The 12,548-nt window shown below is 40.9% G+C and overlaps 1 protein-coding gene across 6 annotated transcripts in view; it reads left to right on the top strand.

Moving 5' to 3' along the window:
* sema4d (sema domain, immunoglobulin domain (Ig), transmembrane domain (TM) and short cytoplasmic domain, (semaphorin) 4D) overlaps nucleotides 1-12,548 on the top strand; it is a 39,820-nt gene that overhangs the window by 8,739 nt on the left and 18,533 nt on the right. For all 6 annotated transcript variants that reach the window (XR_005709686.1, XM_040157442.1, XM_040157444.1 and 3 more), the window contains exon 3: nucleotides 6,506-6,564. The gene's annotated coding sequence lies outside the window, so the exon portion shown is untranslated. The remainder of the gene's footprint in view (nucleotides 1-6,505; nucleotides 6,565-12,548) is intronic.

Here is a 12,548-nt window from a genome sequence, read left to right on the forward strand (position 1 = left end):
TGTGAGCGGGATTCAGTGGAGAATTGGAGGAGAGTCGGTGGGGGTTTGAAAGTACAGAGAGAAGTGTGTTGTGGTGGGGGGTTGGTATAAAGACGGTCTGTTTTGTCCCTGAAGACCTATGACATTTGCATCAGGGCTAATTTGCATTCTCGTTCACTGTGCTGGTATGTTGCTGCTGCTGTTAGTCGGTCTTTATTCCCCTGACAAAACACAGTCATTTATAGGGTTTTGCACCTTTTGCCGTGCTACCTCTCCTTTGCTCCTTTGCTGTACTCTCCCGCTTTTACTTTTTGGTGGTTTCTTCTTCTTCTTTTCCCTTCCCCCCTTTTCATTTTGGACCAATTCTCAGCCTATGCTCCCTATCTCTTTTCCCTTTTTGTCTCTTTTGTCAACTTCGTCTTTGTCTCTTAGTCTGGTGTTTGATGGATTTGATCTGAGGAGGATGGAGAATTTGGGTGCAGTAAGCAACATAATCTGCTGTCAGCATTCATAATAAGCGGAATAAGTGGTGCAGGCCAGTCAGCTGAAAGGGATAGGAGCAAACACAGCGAAGGCCAAACAAGGCCAGGCCTATTATGTGCTTGAGTTACAGAAAATGAATGAGGAAGTTAAAAAAAATAAAAGTTTGGCCCATAACAAAACCAAAGAAACATGTTGTTTTCAGAATACTTTGATGGGACTTACTTTTGATACATTTTAGTGGTAATGAATGCTTGTTCAGGAATCGGTGAAGAGGTCGAGGAGATTTCTATGCATAGAGTGAAGTTTCCGGGGTAGTCGTGGTAGATGAAATGAGGTTGATGTGATACAGTGTTTGTATGCGCTTTCCACTTATGACTAATGCACCTGTTGACCCTTTCAGAGCGAGACAGAGAAAGGGAGCGGTCTGGTGAATCACTCAGGCTTTCTATGAAACAGGCCTCAGGGTAGCTCTTCTGGCTAACACCGGCACACTATACAATGTCAGCATAAAATACTGTGCAAATAGTTGGTTGGTAGGGCTGGATAATGCTATATTTGCCCAGAGGAGAATTTCTGTTGCAAATTAGAACGTTCTACCACATTGGGATGCATTGCAATTGTTGCAGAGCCAGACGTTTAGGCTCTGAAGGTTTTTAATTTTTTTGTATGCAACATAAAAGGCAAACAAGAAAACGATGTTCTCAGGAACTTTATTTTGAAAACAAGATGTAGCAGTTTTTTAATTAATTAATTAATTTATTTATTTTTGATAAAGCTCTGTTGGACCAAATCAAACTGAAATCAAAGTGGAGGTTGGGAGTTTCTAAGTAAGTGATGATGTTGTTGACAAGCTGTCCCACTGGATGAAAGGTATCCAAGCAACCAGAAAGGAGCAAGACGGGGGGGGTTTATTGTACGTTCGATGCTAGTCCATGTTGTAGGATGATTGTACGTCCTGGAGGAATGATAAATGTTATGCCAAAAGGAAGTGAGGGGAAAAGTTGGGAGGACGTGCCCCCCGACAGTGACGGCGAACAAAGCCTCCCTCAACATGGGACTACTTAAGATTCACACAAAAGCAGAAGAAGAAGAAAGCTACTTATTTTCTCTCTAAGACACACTCACTCTCACACACACACACACACACACACGCCTTCTGTTTTTCTCTAGCTCGCTCATGAGCAAACATTTACACATAGCAGGATATCAGTGGACATTCCTGTAGATATGTGCAATCTAATTGGTATTCCTAGATACAAGATGGCCTGCAGATACATCTAGAGCAAGTGACATTATTTGGCAGTCACAAGTTTCTGACATATTCCAACAAGTTGCATACCTGACCTGAAAGTGCACAATATTCACAGTTGTTTGGTAAAAGAGCTTTGCGTCTTTGTTTTCCATGCAGATGTTGCTATTGCTGCAGGAGCTGATTATCCATCTGCAAATGTGCTCTTGCATCTTCAGAAATGAATGTGTTTAATTTGCAGGTTTTTAAGTTTAGCCCTCTATTGTGCCAGGATGCTCTCGGATGAGGAAAGTTTCTAAAGCCAGATTTGCTCCGTAGTGCTTGTAGACAGGGATTCTTTCTGTTGAAATTCAAGCCTGCATAATCCCCTTCAACACACTGCTTTGTGTGTGTATGAGCGTGCATGTTTGTGACTAAAAGTACAGAGTCCATGCACCCTCCATCCAGAATTTGAATGAACAGGAATTTCATTTAGTGGTATTGTTTTTATTGTTTCAAAAAGATTTGCACCAGGGCTCACTGTATTGAATCATATATGAGAGTTGGACAGAAAGACAATGCCTCAAATCCACGGAGAGAATTAGCTTTTTGTAGAAAATATGTCACTTAACAAATTTAAAAAAAAAAAAAAAAAAAAAAAAATGGTATTTTGCCAAAAACACATTAACCGTAAATCTATCAGTTGTGAATTGCACTTCCAGATGGGTGCCTTCATTTTCTTTGGGGGAAAAACCAAACAAGATGGAAAAATTTGTTTTTCCTTATGCACTCAAAACATACTATCGTATTTCTTTATGCAACAGTTTCATTCTTGTTTTCCACAAGGAGAATCCTCCTCCTACTCATTTCTGCCTGTTATTTGCTTTGTCCTCTCTCTCTTCCTTCTCTTCAACCACTGTATGAATTTGCACGCTTGAATGTCCTCCCTCATACTAAAGCCTGTTTTCTCTCCCTTCCTCTGTCCCTCTCATTTTCCTTCCCTCCCCCACCTGTGCTGGCGCACACTGACAGCCCTGTCAGGGACTTGGGATGTTTACAGATGGACAGTAAGGATGGCTGCACAGATGAGACTGTGTGTGTGTGTGTGTGTGTGTATGGTGGTGTGGTGGGCTTTTCCTGGAATGACCATGCTGTCATAGAGATGAGTGGCCTTTCCCAGTCTACTGTATATCTGTCTGCTTTGTGTGTCTGTACCAGTCAAGGTCCCACATGTGAGTGTGTTCATGTCAGTCTTGTGGGAGCAAGGATCCAAAACCACCAACAGAAGCTGGTTAGCTGTTTTCTGTCACTTATACAAAACTGCACACACTTGCACACAGTTAGAAACTTGCTGAACACCCATATGTTTTGTCCGTTACGTTCTTATTTGACTGTGTGTTTGTAGATTAGTTGTTACATTTTTAAAATTTTCCATCAGTCACTTTAACAAAACAGAGAACAGATTTAATACGGCCTTTGCTTTTAACTGCATCGTCACTCAACCAAAACTTGATGATGTTGACTTTTAGGGATTTTGCTAGAGACGGCAGTGTCAGTCATTCCACCACTTTGGTCCAGACTGAAATATCTCAACAATTATTGGATGGTGTGCCATAAAAGTTGGTACAGCTAAAGATATCCGCCTCAGGATGAACTGTAGTAGCTTTGTTGATCTCCCGACTTTTCATCTAGTACCATCAGGTCAAAATTTGAATCAGACTGCAGACATTGCAGTTCATGGTTTGCGTCTTAAAAGCTCATTCATGATGGCATCCCACAGGATTAAACTTTGAGGAAAATAAAATGTAAGTGCTGACAACATAATTGGCTGGAACAGTTCATGCTGAAAGTAAATAGTCCTGCTGGTTTGGTGTCAACTTAAACTTTTATAGTGCACTTTTCTGTTAACAGTGACAGGAGGAAAATAAAATTTCCACTTAAAGTTTGTGTTGCGATTAAAGATTCAAGTGGAGACTTTTAACAGATTATTTAAAGGGCCATATGCTGGTTCAAAATACCTGAATAAAATGCAGCAGTGTTTTGTTGCATAGGGTGTTGGTGGGAGAGATGGAGTTCTGGTGGTCGTGGAATAATGACTAAAGCTCAAGCTGGGGCCTTTTTATCAGCTTGGGGAAAATCAGGTGTCACAGTAGAGTGAGCTCAATTGCCCATCCTTGTCAGTATGTTTACCATAGGCTGAGTTTCTGAAGTAGGGCCATTAATAAATTTGCTCTGGCTTGAAGAGTCTTCAAAAGGCCAGCTTTGCCCGTTCCTCATTCAAGTCCACTCATCAATTACAAAAAACCCGGACCCGTAACATCTCCACTTCCTCTCCGTCCCCTCTCCAGACCGCTTTGTCACCAAGGGCGTGGTTTGGCGGCACCGCCGGGCTCACACCGAGGCTGGACACCCAGTCAAGACATCCTGAATTGAGACGTGTGATGGCGTGGTGTCACTGGTGTCATTGGGATTCGTGGGTGCATTGTAAAAACTCTGTATCAGCTGTCACAGGGTTTTGTGGGAGCCAAGCGAAACCGAGTTAAAGTGCTTCCTAGGGATGTCGAGGGGGATGCAGCCTTTGGCCTCCAGCTCATCAATCTTATGCAACTGTCATCTTCTCCCAGTGCCTCATTGATGCTGTCAGAGGAGGGCGAGAGGCAGGGACTCGTTGCGTTGTGTATTTGTGCTTGCTTGCATATGTGTTTCTTTACTTTTGTGTGTTTTGTATGTCACTGAGAGAACACACTGCAACTATCAAGCATGACTCTTGACCTTGGTCTGTGTGAATAACCATAGTCTTTGGCCTCTGGAATCATGAAGCTGATTTGAAGTAACACGCAGTTATTTATGGTCAACTAAAATCTATGCTTGGTGACAGAAATGTAATGACCAATGTTAATATGGATTAAATATTCCTCAATGCAACCAACTCATTATTGGATACTGTAGTTACCAGTATAGTGAAAGTGAAAGAAGACAGTTTTATACAGTTTTTTTTTTTTTTTTTTTTTTTTTTAAACTGTGATCCGTTGTAAGGGCACTGCTCATGTTTGTAGTCTGGTATGCATCATCTCTGCTTAACATAATCTGATTATTCTTTTATACAGTAGAGCAGGGGGCCTGCAGTACAGTAGTGTATCCCACCAAGCAAATGCTAATGAATCTGCATATTTGGGTTGATTTGGGTGACCTGAATTCAGTTGTCTGGAAGATTTGTCTCCTTAATTGTTCTGGGACAGTATTTGTTCGCATTGCCAGCAGTATCCATTCTGATGGCTTTAGTCTGTTATCTTGGTAATTTGATGACTTATTTAATTAATTATTTTATTTAGGTTGTTTTTTTTTTTTTGGATGTAGTGATAATTAGGCATTGATTCCCTGTTAAACAGTATTAATGGAAACTGACCATTAGTCCCTGTCAAGGCAAAGTAAATATGTAATCTCATGTTTTCCACTCAAACAGAGTTGGACTGCAGTGGACTGTGGGAATAAAGCTTGTGCACGTCTGCAGGGAGAATGTATTCAGCCTTGTCGTAAGGGTTTTCATTTTGTTCAGGGAAGCAGTCTGAGGGAACAGACTGGAAAGTGTTGTGAATGGAGGTCCAACCATCTGTCACAGTGGCAATAAGAAGATTTCTGCTTTCCCTCCATGTGACTTATAAAATCTTGTTTTCATTCACTAAAAAGAAAAGCAAAGGAATTTTCCATCTGACGGTTATGTTACTGCTCTGATGTAAATTATTCCCTAATGTCTTTGTTCTCTCTATTTTTTTTTTGTTTCTTTTGTGATGCACAACTCTAGCACTGATGCTGCACATGAAAAGAAAAAAATCCTCTCAATAAGCTTCTTTTTGTGAGCAATGTGGTTCTTTTTCAATTGAGAGGTTTCCGTCCGATGCTGTTTTTTGTCTTTGCTCTTCTCTGTGGTGGATGTTTGAATCCAAAATCTGATGAAAGTTGTGGGTTGTTTTATTTATGTTTCCAGACACGGGCAATCAAATGTAGCTTTAAAGGTGGAGTGGTATTGACAACAAGTGGTTTAACCCCACCTGCAATGGAAAAAAGACAGATTAAAAGAATTAAATGGTTAACCTCGGTGCACTTTAGCTAATGCATAATACACAATGTCTCCGTGTTCCACTATCAAATTGATAACCTTTAGAAATTGTGCAACTTGCCCTCAGAATAGCGGTTGTACAGATTTAAGGCTTGGCCACGACCGACCTCTCACGGGATTAGCCCACACAGAGAGGATACAATTCGGCAGTGTTGAAGGGAGCGTGCTTTTACTTTATTTACATTTGGCTGGTGCGCAGACATGGTGCCCCACAGCCTTACATGAGGCCACAGCGAACAGCGAGTCATCGGTAGTAGACAAAGACCCAGAGGAAATGAATATAGCACATAACCTTAAGTTCCTCCGATGGTATACACACAAGATAAAGTTATCGTTCGTTTGTCCTTGGTTTTAAAGTGTTAGCACAGTATCCTGACAGAAGTTGTATGATATCACTGGCTTAGTGGTCGATGGATATTTAAGTGACTGTTTAATTGTTTTGTCCCTCCCAGAAGGCTTATCTTTATCAGTTGTGTGTGTATGTGTGTTGTAAATGTTATTTAATGGCAGTTTTACTGTGAACTGTATGTTTGCATTGATTCATCATTATATCTGTCTTACCATGGTCTAAACAACTAACCACACACATACACTCAGCATGCACTCCCACACAAACTGCTTCCTCCCTCCTTGTAGGCTCTCACACGCATTACATAACTGTCTTGTCTGATCTTTCTGTCTTCTCCCCCCCTCCCTAGCTTGAGGATTTTATAATTCTCTCCGGTGGAAGAGCGTCGCATCTTGTAAGGAGCCACAGGTCAGAAACTCTACTCCTCTCCCTCCCACCCCTTTTTTTTTTTTTTAACAGTGTGGACCGACACAGAGCTGCTCACAGGTCTGCATGCTTCAGCACGAATGCCGCATATTTCTCCAACGCTCCCTGTAACCATCCAAAGGGTTTTACTCCTTTCTATTCCCCCTTGCATGACCACACCTGGGCAATCCAACTTTGATTTGATTCCGCTTGGCTTTGGTGCTTGTGGAGATTTTTGCAGTGATACTTTTCCTTTTTACCAATCATTTTGTTATTTGCCTTCACCGTGTGATTGGTTTCCCTGTCCTCCTTAAGTTTTTATTTGCTTGTTTGATAGCTGCTTGGAAGCAAGCGGATGGTCTGTGTTTTGTTTTAATCATATATAATGATGTTTTATTGGCAGACATTGTGTGTGCACATGCAGCTGCCCGCCTCCAGTGGCCTCTTGGACAGCCAACTTTGCTCTGTAGCTTTGCTCTGTAATTGGCTGTTTTCTAAACCTCTCCCCTCAACAATGATTGTCCAGTCCTAGCTCAGCAAATGTAACTAGGCACAGCAGCTCTGTCAAGATTAAAATTTCTTCAAATATCACTCTCGTAAAAAGCAATGCTTCTTATCACCTTTCTAAACCCATAACAGTAGAACAAAAGTGTAAGAAATGGATTAAGCAGTGTGTTTGTCTGCTTTATTGTAAGCTGCAAATTCTAAAATGTCTGGCTAACAAGCTTACTACCTACAGTATTAATGTTACTTTCAAAGCCAAGGAGCAGATCATTAGCTAACAACGTTATTATGTGGGGTTGCAGTTTATGTTATAGCACCAGCATATCCACGGTGCGGGAGCTAAGATCCTCCTACATCAAAGTTAGAGTAACGTCGGCAGCTCCGTGCTGCCTTAGGGAAGTTTATACGTTGGCAAGCACAGCTATAACTCATGGTCATTACTGGTCAGTCCTCAACCTAAAAGACTTCTCTCTTGTAAAAGTAAAAGACGTTGTTTGAAAATACGAGCAAAATACAGCATAAATCTGACGTGTCGCTATCAGTGACTGTGTATAAAGATGGATGACGCAACTCCACTTCCTCCCACTGTAAAAAAAAAATGAAGCCAAAATATCCCAGGTACAGGCTCTGCCACCTTGTGCTGGTGACGTCATTTGGAGCCAGAGTCCGAGCAGTAGTGATCGGCGGGTCAAGCCGCGGTATTGAGCTTCCGCCCACGCACCTGCCCGACTCAGTCGCGATCACACACACAGTTTTCAGTCAGAGCGTCACAACCCCTTCTTAATAGCATCAAATAACTAATGAAAACCAAACTCATCAGAAAAACGAAGACCCGAACACACATCAGCATGATGAGAACGACCTCGTTTGGCCCATGTCCCATCTGCTGACGTGGAGGGGGCGGGGTTTATGACCTATACTGCCACCAGGGGGCGGTCGAGATGTTTTGGCTTCAAACATAAAGATGTGATGCTTTTTGTCATTTATGATAGTAAACGGAATATCATAAGGTCGAATAAAACAAGCTATATGAATATATATAAATCACCTCGGCTGTAAGAAATTAGATTTGGCATTTTTCACCATTCTATGACCTTTTTATAGACCAAACGATTTATCATTTAATCAAGAAAATTATCGGCAGATTCACCGATAGTGAAAATTATAGTTGGTTGCATCGTTAAATGATACATGCTACCAAAGTTCATCATTTCAGCCAACAACACCAACTTTCATGAAATAAGAAGCCGGGTTTTGTATACATCCGTGTGAAATCGAGGACCTAATGTTTAAAAAAATGACCATGAATTGCGAGCGGTAGATCTGGCATTGTTATTCAAAACTGCATATACGCCGTGCCAGAATCGAAAACTTGACAGACGTAGCAACATTACTGAGGGGGGCAAGGCTTAGCAAAGGGTCAATTGATGCAAACACCTGATTTCCGGGGATTAGTACTTTTGTAAGTGCTGCCCATGCGCTTTATTTTCTTCCATCACTCTAAGATGGATTCATATTTTTTATTATATAAATTTTGCTAATTCAGCTGCTTAAATTTTAAGTGAGCTAATTTTCTTAAATGCCTTCGCTTATTTTCGATAACATGTGGAGTGCCCGAAATCAGCCGGCCAACAAGAAATCTGTGTCATACATGTTAAATGTTTTAGGCTTGGCTTTATGTTGTTTATCCCTCCGTGTCCTGAGAATGGAGCGGTGAAATCAGTGTTTTATCCCCTGGTATGCCAAGTTCAGGAGGACACACTGCTAGTGTTGTGGCAGCCTGTGGGTGATGGGGTGAGTTTTCACACAACACTCCAAAGGAGGTTTTTGTTTCTGCTGGCCAAAATTACCACCATGAAATCAGTGCTGAAGACTGCCCTGGGAGAAAAGCACAAGAGAAAGGAGTCCTCCTTAAAGGCAGAAAAGGAGAGGAGAAAATATAGCAGGGTTTTAGCGATGTTTACATCCCCCATCAAATGTCCCCTGACTGGTGGGAAAGCCTAGTAACTGTAGTTTGAAAGATGGTTTGTTTTGTTTCTTTACTCTTTCACCACTGCTTGAAGAAGTCAGTTAAATGCATCTCAAAATAAGGGGAATCATTTGTAGAAATTTTTTATTCCACGTCAGTTAATTTGAAACCTAGAGACCTAGAGATTTATTCCACTCAGGGAGCTGAAGTCACCTGCCTTTTGGCAATTGCTGTTTAAACAACTACCATGACTTACCAGTATTCAAGATAAATGACAAAACATAAATTTATCACTGGATTTTGCCATCTTCACGGCAGCTCGGCTTGGTTTTGGAAGTTTAAGTTGTCTTCCTCCAGGAAATGCCTTTTTTATCCATTTACTATGATGTGTGCATTATTGATGATAATGGCAATATGTAGCTATAGAGACAGAGGGAAAAGGGCTGTTTGTGCAGGAGTAACGCCATAACTGGCTCCAGCTTACTTTGCCGCCTGAAAACTTTCTACATGACTACATAAAAGGATATTTTCAGATGTGTAAATGCAGAAGTAGCACCTCCCGTTTCTTTTCTAGGTGATCCTTCAAAATTAAGTCCTTTTTATTGTTATTTCTTGTCATTGCAGATGTCAATAGTAAAACTCCTCAACTTTTTTTCTCCTTTAATTAAAAGAAACGGTGCATGGCGATTATGTTTTCATGTTGGACTACAGAGTCACATTTGATACTGGAAGGGGAACACCACACAGCAGTCTTTGTTCCTCTAGTTAGCATATTTCACTTGCCTGTATGTTTACTGGGAAGTTTTTCAAATCTTCCAGAACCATGGGACTCAGGGAAAGGGCGTGTTGTTTTTAAAAAAGCTTGCCATCGACAGACTAAATATACCCTTTACTGGACCTGACCCCTCATTTGCCTTTGCTGTGGCCAATTTAGGTTCGACATGCTAGCTCAGCAGGGGCCCTGCAGATAGTAATTATATAGGAGGGTTTCCAATGTACTTCCCCTGTATAGTGTTGCCTTCACACAAGGTCTTTTCCTCAATTTAGACATTTGCGTTGTCATTGACGGTTTACCTACATTTTAATTCTACCTTCTCAATATACCCACAAATACTGTAGTTTCAGTTTCCGGCATCAGAAGTGAGCACCATGTGCTCTTTGTCGACACTCAGCCTTAAATGTACATGTGCATTAACATTGCGAATGTAGTAGATCATGGCGTTAATCCTCGATCTGGCTTTTTAAAAGCTGAACTCTTCCTCCCATCTGTCATCCAGTGAGCTCACCAAGGATATTGTGCGATGTATGCTGCATCATCTGTTTCAGTTTTTTTCTCCATATGTCCAATAGTCAGCTGTGCAGAGGAGGTCATACAGCTGTTCACTGGTTTTCAGTGACTCTATGTTAATATGATGTGGCGTTGACACTGAGACTTTGCACTTCATAACTGATGTCTGTCTCCAGTGAATTCCAGATGGTTTGGACCAGACCTGCAGATTAACTGTAACTGTTGCGTGTTAAATTATCCAGACAATTTGAGAAGCTGAGCAAATCAGACTGTTCTGGAAAGTAATGAGGACTAACCGATCATACACATCAAAGTTTTTCCACAGGTGTTGGGGAGTACTACTGCATATGTGAAAGAACTTGTATAAAGTTTTTTGTGGCTCCAGAGGGAGATAAATTGCCTCAAGTGATGTCAGTCGAGTCAGTGTCGATTGGGGCTGAAGACAACAAGTTTGGGGGAAAAAATAAATAAATTTTTGGCGTGTGGATTTAGAAAGAAGTGAGCTTTCCAGACCTCTGTAACACACCCAAATCTCTGTAGTCGAGGTCTTTTGTGAGTAATCTATGCACAAGGAAGAAGAATGTGTGGAATAAAATAGACATTATCTCTGGTTGTGCTGCATTCATTTTTATTATTTTTTTTTCCAACAATGTTATAGGAGTGCAACGATAAATGGGTGCAGTACTCTTTTGACATGTTGCCTCTGAGTGGCACAAAAACGGGGGACAGAATGTAACCTCGATCATCAGATCAGATGGAAGTGTAATAGTCAGCTGGAGTTGTAATGCCAGTAACTTAACCGATACTGAGAGACCGGAAAGCCTTGTTTGTCTGTACTTGAAATGTCAGAAATGGTTCATCAGCCTGTGGGGAAACACAACCCAAAACTCTAATGCAGCCGACGGTATTTTAAGATGGGCTCTTGGTCCCTCTCCGGTCATATAATAGGGATTTGATGCCCACAGTTGGTCTCTGCCACATCTATAGCCAAACTCCATTAATCTCTAAATGACATTGGAGCAGACATCTGTCCCCATAGGTGTGCCATTTTCTGTGGTCTCAGTATTTTGTTTCAAGTGAAAGCTCTCTCGCTCACTCAATTTCTCATACAGGCCTGGCTCCAAATAACCCATAATACCCCTGGAGAACATCAGAGCAAACCCTAAAGTACTTGCAAATGCAAAACAAACCTATTGATGTGTGTTCTTTGTGTCTGTTCTTGCTGACACAGCATAGTCTAATCATTGACCTAATTTTCATGTATGCAAATATGCATTGTATTTAAATGTGTTGTGTGGGATAGTGGAGGCCTTTGTATTTAATTAACGATTCTAGGGCTACAACTAGTACTACGATTACTCTGCAGATTGTTTTCTCAGTTAATCGATTAATTGTTTCGTCAACATGACGTGAGAAAATAGCAGCTAAATGACCATCACAAGTTCCCTAAGCCAGTGGTAATGTTTAAAATGTCTTTTGTTTGACCAACCATGTATCACCCGAATGTATTCTATTTATTATCACAAAAGACTAAGAAAACCAGAAATCAGTGACATTTGAGAAGCTGGAGTCAGGAATTTCTGCTATTCTTGTTAGAAGATGGCTTAAAAGGTTACTCGATTACCAAAATAGTAGCCGATTAATTTTCTGTCTTTGGATTAATTGCATGATTTTTTCCATCTTCAACCAGACATCCCCATTTTGGTGCACAAGCCTGAAAATAAAGTTCCCAATATAAAAAGGTTGCTGTTTTCCAAACTTTTCGATTACAGTCATTACCCGGGTCTCCTTTGAGAAGTAACTAACGTTTACAACTAAAAAGTCAGAATGTATGTAGCATGTGTAAGTATGTGAGATACTGAACCAAGGTTAGAGAGACACAAGCATGTAGAAATGTATGTTGTTATTTTTTAATTTATTTATTTTTTAGCCTTGCCTATTTTTTTGGTATAAAAAGGGAATGTAAGGCCTGTAGCAGTACGTTTTTGTTTGCAGAAAACACTTTGGAGCCATAGCCAGAAGCCTGGAGATCCTAAAATGCTTTGCACCGAGAGAATGGGGAGACTTCGGGCTTTCGAACAGCGTATAATTTGTCAAGGTTGTGTGAATGTTGAGTCTGTTAAAGACCAAAACACACCTAAAGTAGTGCCACCAAGGCCAAAGAGTCTCAACTGATGGGCCCACGTATTTTTAAGAGATTAAAAACCCAACTTTTTGTGAATTGTT

This window comes from Xiphias gladius, chromosome 20 (assembly GCF_016859285.1).
Source record: "Xiphias gladius isolate SHS-SW01 ecotype Sanya breed wild chromosome 20, ASM1685928v1, whole genome shotgun sequence".
In the NCBI taxonomy this organism is placed as follows: Eukaryota; Metazoa; Chordata; class Actinopteri; order Istiophoriformes; family Xiphiidae; genus Xiphias; species Xiphias gladius.